Source organism: Myotis nattereri (genome assembly GCF_964212035.1).
Source record: "Myotis nattereri genome assembly, chromosome: 10".
In the NCBI taxonomy this organism is placed as follows: domain Eukaryota; kingdom Metazoa; phylum Chordata; class Mammalia; order Chiroptera; family Vespertilionidae; genus Myotis; species Myotis nattereri.
In genome coordinates this window covers 47,492,448-47,506,149 of record NC_138085.1, presented here as the reverse complement: position 1 = coordinate 47,506,149, position 13,702 = coordinate 47,492,448, and positions in this window count along the sequence as shown.

Below are 13,702 nucleotides of genomic sequence, written 5' to 3'. Positions count from 1 at the left end.
AGGCCTCTGTCCTATATAGTAAAAGGGTAATATGCCTCCAAGCACCCGGATCAGCGTGACGGGGCAGTGCCTAAACCCCCTGATGGCCCTGCGGTTCTGTGTGTGACAGGGGACGGGGCCACAATCTCCCTATGGCCCTGCTCTGTTCGTGACAGGGGAAGGCGCCCCAACCCCCTGATCAGCCCTGCTCTGTGCCTGATAGGGGGGAGCTCCCCAACCCCGTGATCGCCCTGCGGCTCTGTGTGTGACAGGCTGCAGCGCCCCAACCCCCTGATCCACCCTGCTCTGTGTGTGACAGGGTGCGGCGCCCCAACCACCTGATTGGCCCTGCTCTGTGCGTGACAGGGGGGAGCTCCCCAATCCCCTGAATGACCCTGCTCTGTGCGTGACGGGGGAGCTCCCCAATCCCCTGATTGACCCTGCTCTGTGTGTGACGGTACGGAGCCCCAATCCCCTGATGGGCCCTGCTCTGTGCATGACAGGGGGCAGCGCCCCAACCCCCTGATCGACCCTGCTCTGTGCGTGACTGACAGGGTGGCGCTGCAACCTCCCCATCGGCCCTACCCTGAGCGTGACTGAGGGTGGCATCGCAATCTCCCAATCCGCCCTGCTCTGTGCATGACAGGTGCGGCACCCCAACTCCCCAATCAACCCTGCTCTGAGCCCGACCAGGGGCTGCACCTAGGGATTGGGCCTGCCCTCTGCCACCTGGGAGCAGGCCTAAGACAGCAGGTTGTTATCTCCCAAGGGGTCCCAGACTGCGAGAGGACACAGGCCGGGCTGAGGGTCCCCCTCTCCCCCCGAGTGCACAAATTTTTGTGCACTGGGCCTCTAGTAGACAATATAAATCTCCCAGGGCCTAATATATAGTGCTGCGTGGGTGCTCAAAAAGTTGGTTGGATGTTATTTTAAATTACCTATATCTCATATTCCATATGTAGAAAAGAAAAAATGAGTGGAAAGTACTTTTATAACTCCTATTAATTAGATGCATTAAAAATAAAATTTCATATAGGTTTAATTTAAAAATTGTATATTCTCTCGGTTCCAAATACATTCTTCCACACTCTGCTTATGACACTGGGACTGGGCCTCCGCAAGCATTTCTCCTCCAGCCCCTCCCTGCTCCTTGTTAAAAGTCTGCCAGTGAAGGATGCTAGAGGGAGACGAGGAGGCTGAGGAAGAACATGTGCTTGCTCCTCTCCGTTGGCTTCCTGTCATTACCTTCTCTTCACTTTTTATATAAGCCAAAAAAAGAAGAAAAGTTAAGCATATCTTGAGAAGAGAAATTAATTGGAAGCATAAAGATAAGGTAATTTCATGTAAAAGTAAGAAGAAAATGTTACATGAAGATACAGTATAAGCTAAATTAACTCCAAAAGGTGTTCATCTCTACTTTATTATCCATTTGTGTAAAATAGCCTATTAATTTCATTCTGTAAATTAACCTCACCAATCCTTCAAAATCAGGGATCACATACACAAACGAAACGGTAATACACTTCGGGGAGATCTGGTAGATTACTTACAGAAATGTGATTTCTCACCAATTGTGCTTTTGTGTTTGAATCCTCATGAAAATTTATTATCTCTTTATGCTATTTACTTCTGTCACCGTAAAAAGAGAACAAAGCATCTTTTTTTTTTAAATATATTTTATTGATTTTTCCAGAGAGGAAGGAAGAGGGCTAGAGAGTTAGAAACATCGATGAGAGAAACATCGATCAGCTGCCTCCTGCACACTCCCTACTGCGAATGCGCCCCGCAACCAAGGTACATGCCCTTGACCGGAATCGAACCCGGGACCCTTGAATCCGCAGGCTGATGCTCTATCCACTGAGCCACACCGGTCAGGGCGAGAACAAAGCATCTTATTGCCTCCTCTCCTAATGAACAGAGTCCAGGCCCAGGGAATCGTGCCCTTAAGCAGCATGAAAAATGCTTGTGAAAAGCCCAGGCCTTTCATAAGCATTTTACTAGAACTTGAAGAAATGGCACATGGGTGAATTATAGAGCAAAGGATCTTACATTTTAAAGCAATAAAGTTGGATTCAAAATGTTCCAGAAAAGGTGCAATCTGAATAAAATAAACCTTAGGCTAATAAACCTTGGCCTATGCAGATCATGACCCCGGTTAATGTCTCCTAAACAGACAAAAATGGCCAGCGATGGCTTAAAAAAAAAAAAAGTGGATATGTTTCCTTAATGATAAGCATAGAGAGAAAAACCCTATAACCATACTGCCAGTTAAATCATTTTATGTAAAAATACATACATGTCAGAAAATCAGTGAAATTGTGTTAAATGAAAACTAAAAACCGTCCTCCCAAGGATAAACACTTTTGAAACTTTTTTTTAAATCCTTCCAGGAATGAATATATAGTGAAGAGATATAGAGTGAAATTTCTTTTACTTACCTGAATCTCACCCACTTATACCCCATTTTTGTTTCCTTGTCTACAGTACAGAAATATTCAGTGTACAACCCAAGTATGTATGTATTTGGGTATTTGTAATCTTTTTGTACATAAATCATATTTAATACACTATTCTGCACTTTGCTATTTTTCCCCCTCAATATATCTTAGAGCTATATTAATGAGCTGCGTCATTCATTTGAACAGCTGTATAATATTCCATTGAATGGCTATATCATATTTATATAGCTGTTCACCCATTAATGGAATTTTTAGGTTCTTTACAATTTTTTACTACTATAAAGATGCTGAACTACAGTGGGGCCTTGACTTATGAGTTTAATTCGTTCCGAGACTGAGCTCGTTAAAGAGCTCGTTAACTCAAATTACTCTATCAACTCAATGCAAAAAATCGGCCGAGAGACAGCTGGTATCTCAAAAAACTCGTTAGTTGGGACACTCGTAAGTCAAAGCCCCACTGTATATTTGTAAGTAGGTTATTTCAGACATGCTTACGTGTATATGTGGGATAAAAAAATTTTAAAACTAGGTGTTTTAAATATATATATATATATATATAGCTTTCAGAGAGGAAAGGGAGGAGAGGGAGAGAGAGATAAAAACATCAATGATGAGAGAGAATCATTGGTTGGCTGCCTCCTTCACACCCGCTACTGGGGTTTGAGCCCACAATGTGGGCATGTGCCCTGACTGAGAATTGAACCGTGATATCCTGGTTCATTGGTTGATGTTCAACCATGAGCCACATTGGTCAGACAAAAGTACCTTTTTAGTATATAAACTTAAGAATTTGGCTACGAAAAACAAAAAGCAACAGAACAGGTTTGAACCGCACTCAGCACAGCCAGTGGTGAACTTAAGGAGGGGCGGTGAAGGATTAAAGAAAACAGACAAGAGAATATAGCTGGGGCTAGGTAGGACACTGTTCTCGGATGGAGAGAGTGCCACAGCCTGAAAACCAAGTCTTTATTTTATAGTCAGATCCCATGAGGCAAAGCAAGGGCATGGTCAAGATGTTTACAATGTTCTTGCCAGTTTTGAATCTACTTAATTGCATGCACCTGAGAACTCTATCAAGCTTTGTTTTGGCAGCACTTGCTGCACTTCCTGCAGCCCACATCACTCAGCCACCTGGGACCACAGGTTCGGACCATAAGGTCAAGCTTACAACCATAGCAGCCGCGGGCAAACTACAGCCCAACGGCCGAATCCGGCCCGTTTGAAATGAATAAAACTAAAAAAAAAAAAAAAAAAAGGCCGTACCCTTTTATGTAATGATGTTTACTTTGAATTTATATTAGTTCACACAAACACTCCATCCATGCTTTTGTTCCAGCCCTCCGGTCCAGTTTAAGAACCCATTGTGGCCCTCGAGTCAAAAAGTTTGCCCACCCCTGAACCATAGCCTTTGGCTATAATTGTGGGGGACCTGTACGTGGCTTTGCCATGAGAGGACCATGCCCTCTCATCAGTCCGAGGCTTGAACCTGTCCAAACGCTATAGCCGCTCTCCACAAGGTTCTTAGTTGTCCCTTTGAAATTAGGATAAGAACTCATAATTTTTATGATCTTCTTGGCTTTAAACATCCTTAACAGAACAAGAAATGTAACCATGTTTTGATTTCTGAATATCCATTGGTTCTGATACAAACAAAAAGGGTTATTGACTCAATAGGAGTATGTAGGCTTTGAGACATTTTCCCATTAATGTCCCCTAATTGGTATCACCCAGCACACAGTTTCTTAAAAATATAGTGAGTGTTGAATATTTACTGAATGAATGAATTCTATTGCCCTCTAACTCAGTAGGAATATACTTGTGACCTAGAGCTGAATTAAACCAACAGTCTGACCCGGGTAACGCAATTGAGTTTCAAGCAGCACAGATGTGTTTAAATCATCCAGTTTCTTTATATCCCTACCACCATTGCTCTGGTCCAGGTCCCCATCATCACTTCAAAAAGACTACTGCAATAGAGATGTGAGCCCTAACCGGTTTGGCTCAGTGGATAGAGCATTGGCCTGTGGACTGAAGGGTCCCAGGTTCGATTCCGGCCAGGGGCATGTACCTTGTTTGCGGGCACATCCCCAGTAGGAGGTGTGCAGGAGGCAGCTGATCGATGTTTCTCTCTCATTGATGTTTCTAACTCTCTATCCCTCTCCCTTCCTCTCTGTGAAAAATCAATAAAATATATTTTTTTAAAAAAATAGAGATGGTAATGAGCTCATTTTGGAGTCTATTCCTTCCCCAGTCCAATCCAGACTTTGCACTAGAGCTATTGGTTAAGGATGATATTTTACTTCCCATTTTCTGTAGAACAGAAAACCCATGTGTTTGGAAATCAGACAAACCTGGGTTTAGATCCTAGCTCTTTGTAGGTGTCCCTATGATTCTCTTAGTTACAAAATGAGGATAATAACAGTATCTCCTTCATAAGGTTTTTGTGAGGATTAAATGGAGAGCAATTGTAAGGGCTTGATTTCTTTGTTAGTTTCCTTTTCTCTCTTTTAAATTTCCTAGCATCACTTCAACACCTATCATAATCTGGCCTCAAGTGACACTTCCTAGCCCATCTTTAACTGCCATTCCCTGTCCCCAATGTGCCTTCACTCTTGCTGCATTAAACTACTTGGACAGCTATTAACTTTCATGGTTACATAACTTTATTTTGCTATATTTTTTGTTCTTCTAATGATCTCTATTTCTCTACAGTGCATTATAAATAGTCAATCTGTGCTTACTGATTAAGAGGGAAAATTCTAAAAACATCTGTCCCACTGTCTTAAGATTAGTTCTCCAGCAGTAGATCTTAAGCTGAGGTCTCCAGAATTTGAGTGCATGTAACTTAATAGGGCAATGCTCCCAGGAGAAATCCCTAAGGAAGAGGGAAGACCAGGGGCAGAGAAAAGGAGGAAGCCAAGCAATGGTGCATCCAGCCATTATGACTCCAACCTGATCAAGTCAGGGACTCCTGTCCTGAGGTGAGGGGCCCAGTGCTTTCATACTCCCCAACCTCTCAGTCATGGGTTAAAGGAATGGGTGGTGGTTATTTCCAGACATCTCCCACTCTCTGTGCTGCCACAAGACAGCCTCTAGCAGCCCAGGCTCAGTCCTCCATAAAAGAACCCCAGGTGCTGACTTTGGGAAGCAAAAGAAAGCTTAAGGGGGTGGGAGTGTGGGTGCTAAAGGGATCTGGGCAGAGTATCATTGTTATTCACTCTACTCATCCACTTGGCCTTACTGAGTTCTAATGAAGCCCAGAGGAGCACTATTATTTTATGCTCAAAGGGAGAGGGCATTAAACCTGGTTCTGCACATGATTTATGTCTGCATGCTTTTCCACTCCTGTTTCTTCTCTTGTTTTATGGCCCTGAGAATAAGCTTCCTTATTTATGTCAGTACAAAGCTGAATTCATGACATTACCTTTTTTCAGGCTTGGAATTGCCTTAACAATAATATTCTCAGGCTTGAGCTTGGAAATTTCCAGAATAAAACCTCTCAGAGTCAATATTCCCCTGTTCAACAGAGAAATTAGTCAGTGCAAAGCACTGTGTGAGTCCCAGGTTCACTGTTCAGTTCTATTTTTGCTTAACGTACTATAAACAACACACTTAAAATTACAATACATTCTTTGGAGGAAATAGTGCAAATGTTAAGAAAGTAAGGGTGAGGATCCACTAAAATAGGAATGGTTCTTTAAGACTTTCTGTGGAGTTGATATTTCAGGCCTAGACCTAAAGAATAAGAGGAGAGAGGGGAAATTCCTTCTTCACCCCCACAAAGGAAATAAATGGAAAAGCATTTTGCTTGAAAAGAACTCTTCCTCTTCCAGGAAAGAAAAGGCCATAGACCTGGAGCAAACTGTGGAGTAGGATAAAGGGGCTCAAAATGGAGTTGGGGCCGAAACCGGTTTGGCTCAGTGGACTGCGGACTGAAAGGTCCCAGGTTTGATTCCGGTCAAGGGCATGTACCTGGGTTGCAGGCACATCCCCAGTAGGAGGTGTGCAGGAGGCAGCTGATCGATGTTTCTAGCTCTCTATCTCTCTCCCTTCCTCTCTGTAAAAAGTCAATAAAATATATTTTTAAAAAAAAAATGGAGTTGGGGAGGTAAGCGGAAACCACTTTGTGCTAAATCCTCACCTTATCCTGATACAAGATATGAGTTTATTGGGACACAGCTTGCCTGCATTTTGGACCACCCAGAAACGCACATGGTCCACACTTTGAAAAATAGTCTAAAAAAAAAATGGCTGGTACTTTTTTTATAAGCTGTATTGACACTATTATAGCATCTTGAGTTTTCATAAGGTTAATAATACCTACATAGGATTGTGGTACAATTAAATTAGATAATACTTACATAGGTGCTTGACACTTAGTAGGTGAAAAACAAATGTCAATCCTTTTTGTTAACAGCAAAATGGGACCAGATATTAGACCTCAGTCCTTCAGTTCAGCTAAGAAGGAGAGGAGGAAAGGTGCAGGCAGGAAAGAACAAGAGAGAGAGAGAGAGAGAGAGAGAGAGAGAGAGAGAGAGAGAGAGAGAGAGGACTGGTTCCTTCTCTTAAGGCAGTGGTAGGCAAACTCATTAGTCAACAGCCAAATATCAATAGTACAACGATTGAAATTTCTTTAGAGAGCCAAATTTTTTAAACTTAAACTATATAGGTAGGTACATTGTTATTAACTTAGTTAGGGTCCTCCTAAGGCTTAGGAAGAGCCACACTCAAGGGGCCAAAGAGCTGCATGTGGCTTGCAAGCCGCAGTTTGCTGACCATGGTCTTAGGGCTTTTATCTGAGGTCTCAGGGGAGGATCTCAATAGAATATTCATCAGCTTTCCAGGCGTGTCTCCTCAGGGTGGTGGTCTCCACTGATTGGTCTGCACTAGGGCAAGGGATCATTAGTCATGCAGCTAGTCCTGATGTCAGCCATGGTGTGTCACCACCCGCCTCCCCTCCCCCCCCCCCCCCCAACACACACACCCTTTTCTGGGCCTGCAACTGAAACACAACTGAGGCCTAGATGTTATCTGTAGTTTGACCCAAACTCAGTCCCTGTGGTCAACAGACCTGAGGTCTTACACCTAAGATTATTTTATGTGGGTGAGAACCTCATTTTCTTGAGGGCTTAATGCTTAAGGGAGTGGTCTTACAAGAATTTGGATGGGACTCATATGAGGCTTTTCTCTGGCCTCCTTGTTCCTCCTCTAAGGGGGTCTAAACCACATGACTAGCAACATGCTAGGGGAGGAAAGGCCGCCCTGGGGGTGAGTTCCCACCCTACAATACTTGTCCTCCCCGTTTTGCCTGTTGGTAGGCATGGGGGCTCTCCGTCCTGGTGACCTTCCATACCTGGCCTCTCATTCCTACTCTACTCATGCCCATCTAACTGCCTACCATGTCATTTTCACTACTTACATTGTGCTTAGTGAGAGAAGAAAATTGTTCGATCCATTGCTAAGGTACCAAACTAGTCTAGTGAAAATTTATAGATGTTTTTAACATGGGAAAGAAAGTCTAATCTGAGTACTTTATATATCCTTTACGCAATAGCTTACAAAAAGAATATCAAAGAAAAATAATTTTAATATTCTAGTGCCTTTGGGATTGCCAATAATGTTCATTAGTGGACAGTTTTGCTTATCTTCAGTGAAAAGAGGCCGTATTACTCTACTTCCTTCCCCTCGTATTATAATACAAATATGGTAGAAGGACTGTCCACAAGAAAGAACATCCAAGCCTATAGAAAAGTTTTATAAGAGTTTGTTTTAGCCAAATTTTTGAGGACATGCCCAGAAGCAAGATCTCATCAGATTGAGAAAATGCTCTGAAACAGCAGTCGTCAACCTTTCGTACCTCATGGACCAACAGTGACCTGCGAACCACTGGTTGGCGACCGCTGCTCTGGAAAATGGCAGTTTTGCAGTTCCTTTTATGCACTTAGAATCAAAGGAGAAAACGTAAGGAAGGTACAGAAAACCCACTGGTGGTAGATTAAGATGGCAGGAGATAGCAAAGTGTGTGGAGGGGGAGGTAGGGTATTTCTAGGACTGGATAAAAAGCAAAATGAAGAAGCACAAACTTCTTTTACATTGCTGGGTACAGACTAGTTATTATATAAATATAGTTATTATATAAATATAGTTATATAAAAAAGGTTAAATGATAATTAACATTTACAGTATAGAGATGATATGCAGGGGGGAAAGATAATAATGAGGGGTTCTATGATCTCCATCTCTGGTAGTCTTGTGCTCTGGTGCCTGCAATTGTGCCTTCGAGGGGTCTGGAAAAGAAAATCTCTAATGTTTCAAAGGTATGTTATTCTAGATGCATAAGAACAATGGACAGGGCTCAGTTAAGGTAAAATGGACCTTTGCTAAGGAAGCTAGAGGCCTAGAATATAATTACCCACTGACCTATCTAGCTAGGAATTTGTGATCAGACTGTTCTTTGTGGTTACTTTAGGTCACTGAGCTTGTCAGGCCTGCCGTGTAGCCTCCCCACTCTCACCCCCTTAGTTTGTCAGGTTTATTACACAGCCCTTTTTTGTTCACAGTACTTAAACACAGCAGAAAAGAAAAAAATATTATAAAGAAAAATATATACAAATAAGAATATTAGTGATACTGTGCAAAGAACTAAATAAAATTACAATGCATACATTCTCCAACATACCCAAGGAAAAGTAGGCTCAATTAAATGGGAAAACAAGTAAGGTTAGAAATGAATGCAAACCAGGAGCTTTTGCCATGTCTCTGCTCTGTTGGTGGGTCCTCTTGTGCAGAACTGGGGGCAACTAGTACTTCACTAGGGAAGAAATTTTTAAGAACTTTCAAATAAGCCATTCAACATACAGAATAAATTCTTGCACATTAGGAAGAAAAAAAAATCTACACTGGTCATGCTTTTAAAACTTAATCAGATAATAATGAACCATGGTTTAATGTCTTTGTTGGAGCAATAATGTAGACCAGTTGCCTTTCAACTCAGCTATCAAACTCAAAAAATTTTCAGAATGATCTTGAACTTAGAGATGGAAAAGTAAGATTAAAATGATGACATTGTTCTTTCAGATGAAATTATTTCATGTGTATATTGGAAAAATACAGATATCTTGAAACCACACCACTTTTAGGCAAGACAACATGAAAATAAAGAGGTGATTTGTTAAAATTCTTCCTCTGAACTATTTGTTATCGCTTATGCTTTTTTTCATTTATTAAAAAAATGCATTTGCATTTTAGCTACTAAATCCTTGAGGATTAAGATAGATTTAAATGAAAGAGGAGCTTATGTAAATACAATCACCTTTGAGTTGGAAATGGAACAATTTTCTTCTCTGCTCAGATACCAACATCCCGTTGAGAAGAAGATTCTCCAAAATGCTCAAGCAAGCGCTTAGAATAAAAACTTAGAATAAAAAGCCAGCGTGGAGTGGAGAACTGGGAAGGCGGGGAAGATGCTTGATTTCCTGAGGAGAAACTGCGTCTTTGAATTTAATAGCTTAAAGGGAGGTGCTATCTGCAACTTAGGTAGAAATGGACTTCATTGTGTTCCTTCAATACAGTCAGTACAGTCAGGTATAATCACTAATTTATTAAGAATTTAATTGCCAGGTGTCAGGCCTATTTTGTTTTCTTCCAAATTTATTTGCCACAAATGTAAATGATAAGTGATTATCCCCTGTATTCATCACTTAGTCTCTGATCACCAGGCATGCTGGAGCAATCTCTCCCCCGATACCCTTGGGCTCTAGTTATCCCAATTCTGCATGCCCTTCATTCACTTTTCCAAGCACAAGGCACCACAGCCCTTTTTAAAACGTGTTACTCTTGATAAAAGAGGGATAATCATTAGGTTTTAAATTGGCTTTAAATTGTATGTTGTGAGGAGGGTTTGTTTCCACACTGATCCATGTTGAGAGGTAAAATTACACAGACCACTATCAGCTATCCCAGGAGGAGTTTCTTTATTCTCTGGCCCTCTTTCTTTCTTGACCAATGCTCTTTTCCCCAACCCATGTCCACCTGCTGACCATTTAGGGAATAAGAAAAAAGAATGAAGGACAGAGAAGAGTTTTAAGCTGATATCAGTATGCTGGGTCATAGGTAGCTCAGATCATCCACATAAATTACCCAACAGCTTCCTTTAAAAAAAAAAAATAACAGAAGGAATTTCAAGGCTTTAAATGCCCATCCTTCTTTACATCCATTTATCCATATCCCTCCTACCCTTTCATACTTGGTTCAACTGTCACTATCTCTATAAATCTTTAAGCTGAAGTGATTCTTCCTCCTCAAAACTTCCACAGATATTTTTAGTATAATTAACTCATGTGGCCACTAATCATGTTGCCTTGCAACACTGCCTTCCTTTGAACCCTAACTGCTATTATTGTTTTCTTTTCTATGGATTTAGGTCCTATACCATTTGACTTTAGCACCTGAGGGCAGTATCTATATCTTATATTCTCTAATGGCCTAGCACCATGCTTTATATTTAATGGACTTTGTAAAAACTATATTTTTAATTGATTTTTTGAGAGAGAGGGAGGGAGGGAGGGGGGGAGAGAGAGAAACATTCTATTGGCTGCCTCCTGCAGGCCCCCTACTGGGAACTGAGCCTGAAACTGGGACATATGCCCTGACTGGGGAATCAAACCAGTCACCTTTCAGTGCATGGGATGATGCCCAACCAACTGAACCACACCGGCCAGGGCCCTAATGAACTTTTAATAATTATTATTGATTTTAATGCAAGCACCATGGAACTGGTTCACATGAAAAGTCTAGGAATTCATTAAATAACACATTTGGTGAATATCTCCATAAGGGATAACTTTCTTTATTTGATCTTGATAACCCCATTTTGTTTTCTAGAACTTTAGTCTCAAATCCTGAAATTTTTTCGATTTCCCAAGAACAGGACTTCTAACAGACAATTTTAATTCAAAACACAAAGCTCATACATACATATGTTCTTAACTTTCCTTAAGATTGTTATGATATAGAGTCATGATAGTCATAATATTTGGTAATTTAGTCAAGGAGCATTTAATGGACAATTTTTTATAGTCTAGTCAATGATTACATTAGACAAGCACAAAGAAACTGTCTGAAATCATAACTGTAATGTTTTATAGTTTGAATAAAAAAGGGGCTATGTAATAAACATGACAAGATCAGTGGGGCCACATGGCAGAACTGACATGCTCAGTGAAAGTAACCACACAGGATGGTCTGATCACAAATTCCTAACTGGGCAAGTGTGGTGAGCCAGGGAGCATCCCCAAAAGGAGCCACTCATACCTGTTCGTGTCTTTCCACAATGCCAGGTTTACTAGGGGAGACCTCCCCAATAAGCCAAAGGAGTTGCATGCAGCTTGTACATAGAGAGGGAGCTTATGTGATAGAAGCAAGCAGAGAGAGCATCCAGTGCAAAGTCCCAGCCACTGATGAAGTTTAAAGGTAGAGAGGCAGGCATGATCTCCAGCCAGGTGGGTACAATGGCAGCATGTGCCTAGTGGAGTGGAAGTCAGACAGGGCTCCAAGCATGACCTGTGGTACAGCCAAGCTCTAATGTTGGGTGGTTGGAGCTCTGAGTTTTTTGGGGGTTTTTTTTGGTAATATATTTTTATTGATTTCAGAGAGGAAGGGAGAGAGAGATAGAAATATCAATGTGAGAGAGACTTATCTATTGGTTGCCTCCCACACGGGCTCCAACCAGGGCTGGGGATTGAGCCTGCAACCAAAGTACATGCCCTTCAGCATTTCGAACCCTGGACCCTTCAGTCTGAGGGATGAAGCTCTATCCACTGAGCAAAACAGGCTAGGGTGGAGGTCTGAGTTCTTATAGCCCACCAGGTGTAGAGGTTCCACTCATATCGGTGTCCAGATGGAATCCTTACCTAAGTGTCCACACTTGTAGTTTTGGGCACTCTGGGCCCTTTCTAAGATTCAACACAATTCTTTTCAATATACTAATGGCTTTTTTCACAGAACTAGAACCAATATTTTTAAAATGTATATGGAACCACAAAAGACACTGAATAACCACAGCAATATTGAGAAAGAATAACAAAGTTGTAGGAATCCCATAAGGCCATAGGAATCAAAAGAGCATGATACTGGCATAAAAATGGACATAAATCAATGTAATAGAATAGAGTGCCCAGAAATAAACCCACATATTTATGGTCAATAATTGACAAATAAGGCAAGAACATACAATGGGGTAAAGACAATCTATTCAATAAATTGTGTTGGGAAAATTGGACAGATACATACAATAAAATGAAACTAGACCATCTTCTTGTATCTTACACAAGAATAAACTAAAAATGGATTAAAGACTTAAATGTAAGACTCAAAACTATAAAAACCTTAGAAGAAAACATCAGCAGTAAAATTTCGGACATTTCTTGTAGCAATATTTTTTTCTGATATATCTCCTTGGGCAAGGGAAACATCATTAAAAATAAACAAATAGTACTACATCAAACTAAAAAGATTTTGCACAGCAAGAAAAACAACAACAAAAAACTACCAACAAAATGATAAAACAACTCACTGAATGGGAGAACGTATTCATCAGTGATACATCAGATAAGGGGTTAATATCCAAAATTTATAAAGAACTTTTATACCTCAACACCAAGAAAACAAACAATCCAGTTTTAAAAAAAAATGGGCAAAGGGTCTGAATAGACACTTCTCTAAAGAAGACATACAGATGGCCAATAGACGTGAAAAGATGCTCAATGTCACTAATTCTCAGCAAGATGCAAATTAAAATCACAATGAGATATCACTTCACACCAGTCAAAATGGCTTCTCCAACCTGCTGCTTTCCTTGTATTTTCTTTCCAGGGGATCATTAAATGTACATGAGCACCAGGCACAGAGAGATTGTGAACACAAATGACGGGAGAAAAGAGTGATCCCTGCAAGAAGATGGTCTTATATACCCCAGAAGCCAACAACCTGGAAATGTCAACAGTTGTAGACAAATAAAAATATCTTACATAGGCCTACTCTCTAAAAGAGCAGGAAAGGGGCAGCCTAGCAAGAAAAAACCTTCCAGGCACTAATTGCTCTATGCATTTCACATGTTTTCCTGTTCAGTAGTTGCTAGGAGTCAGTTACTATTTGAAACCCAAATACAACACTTACCTATTTTTCCTTTTATAGTATTTTTACAATTGATATATATCTCATAAACATAAAATTCACTATTTTAAAGTGCACATCAGCCCGACTGG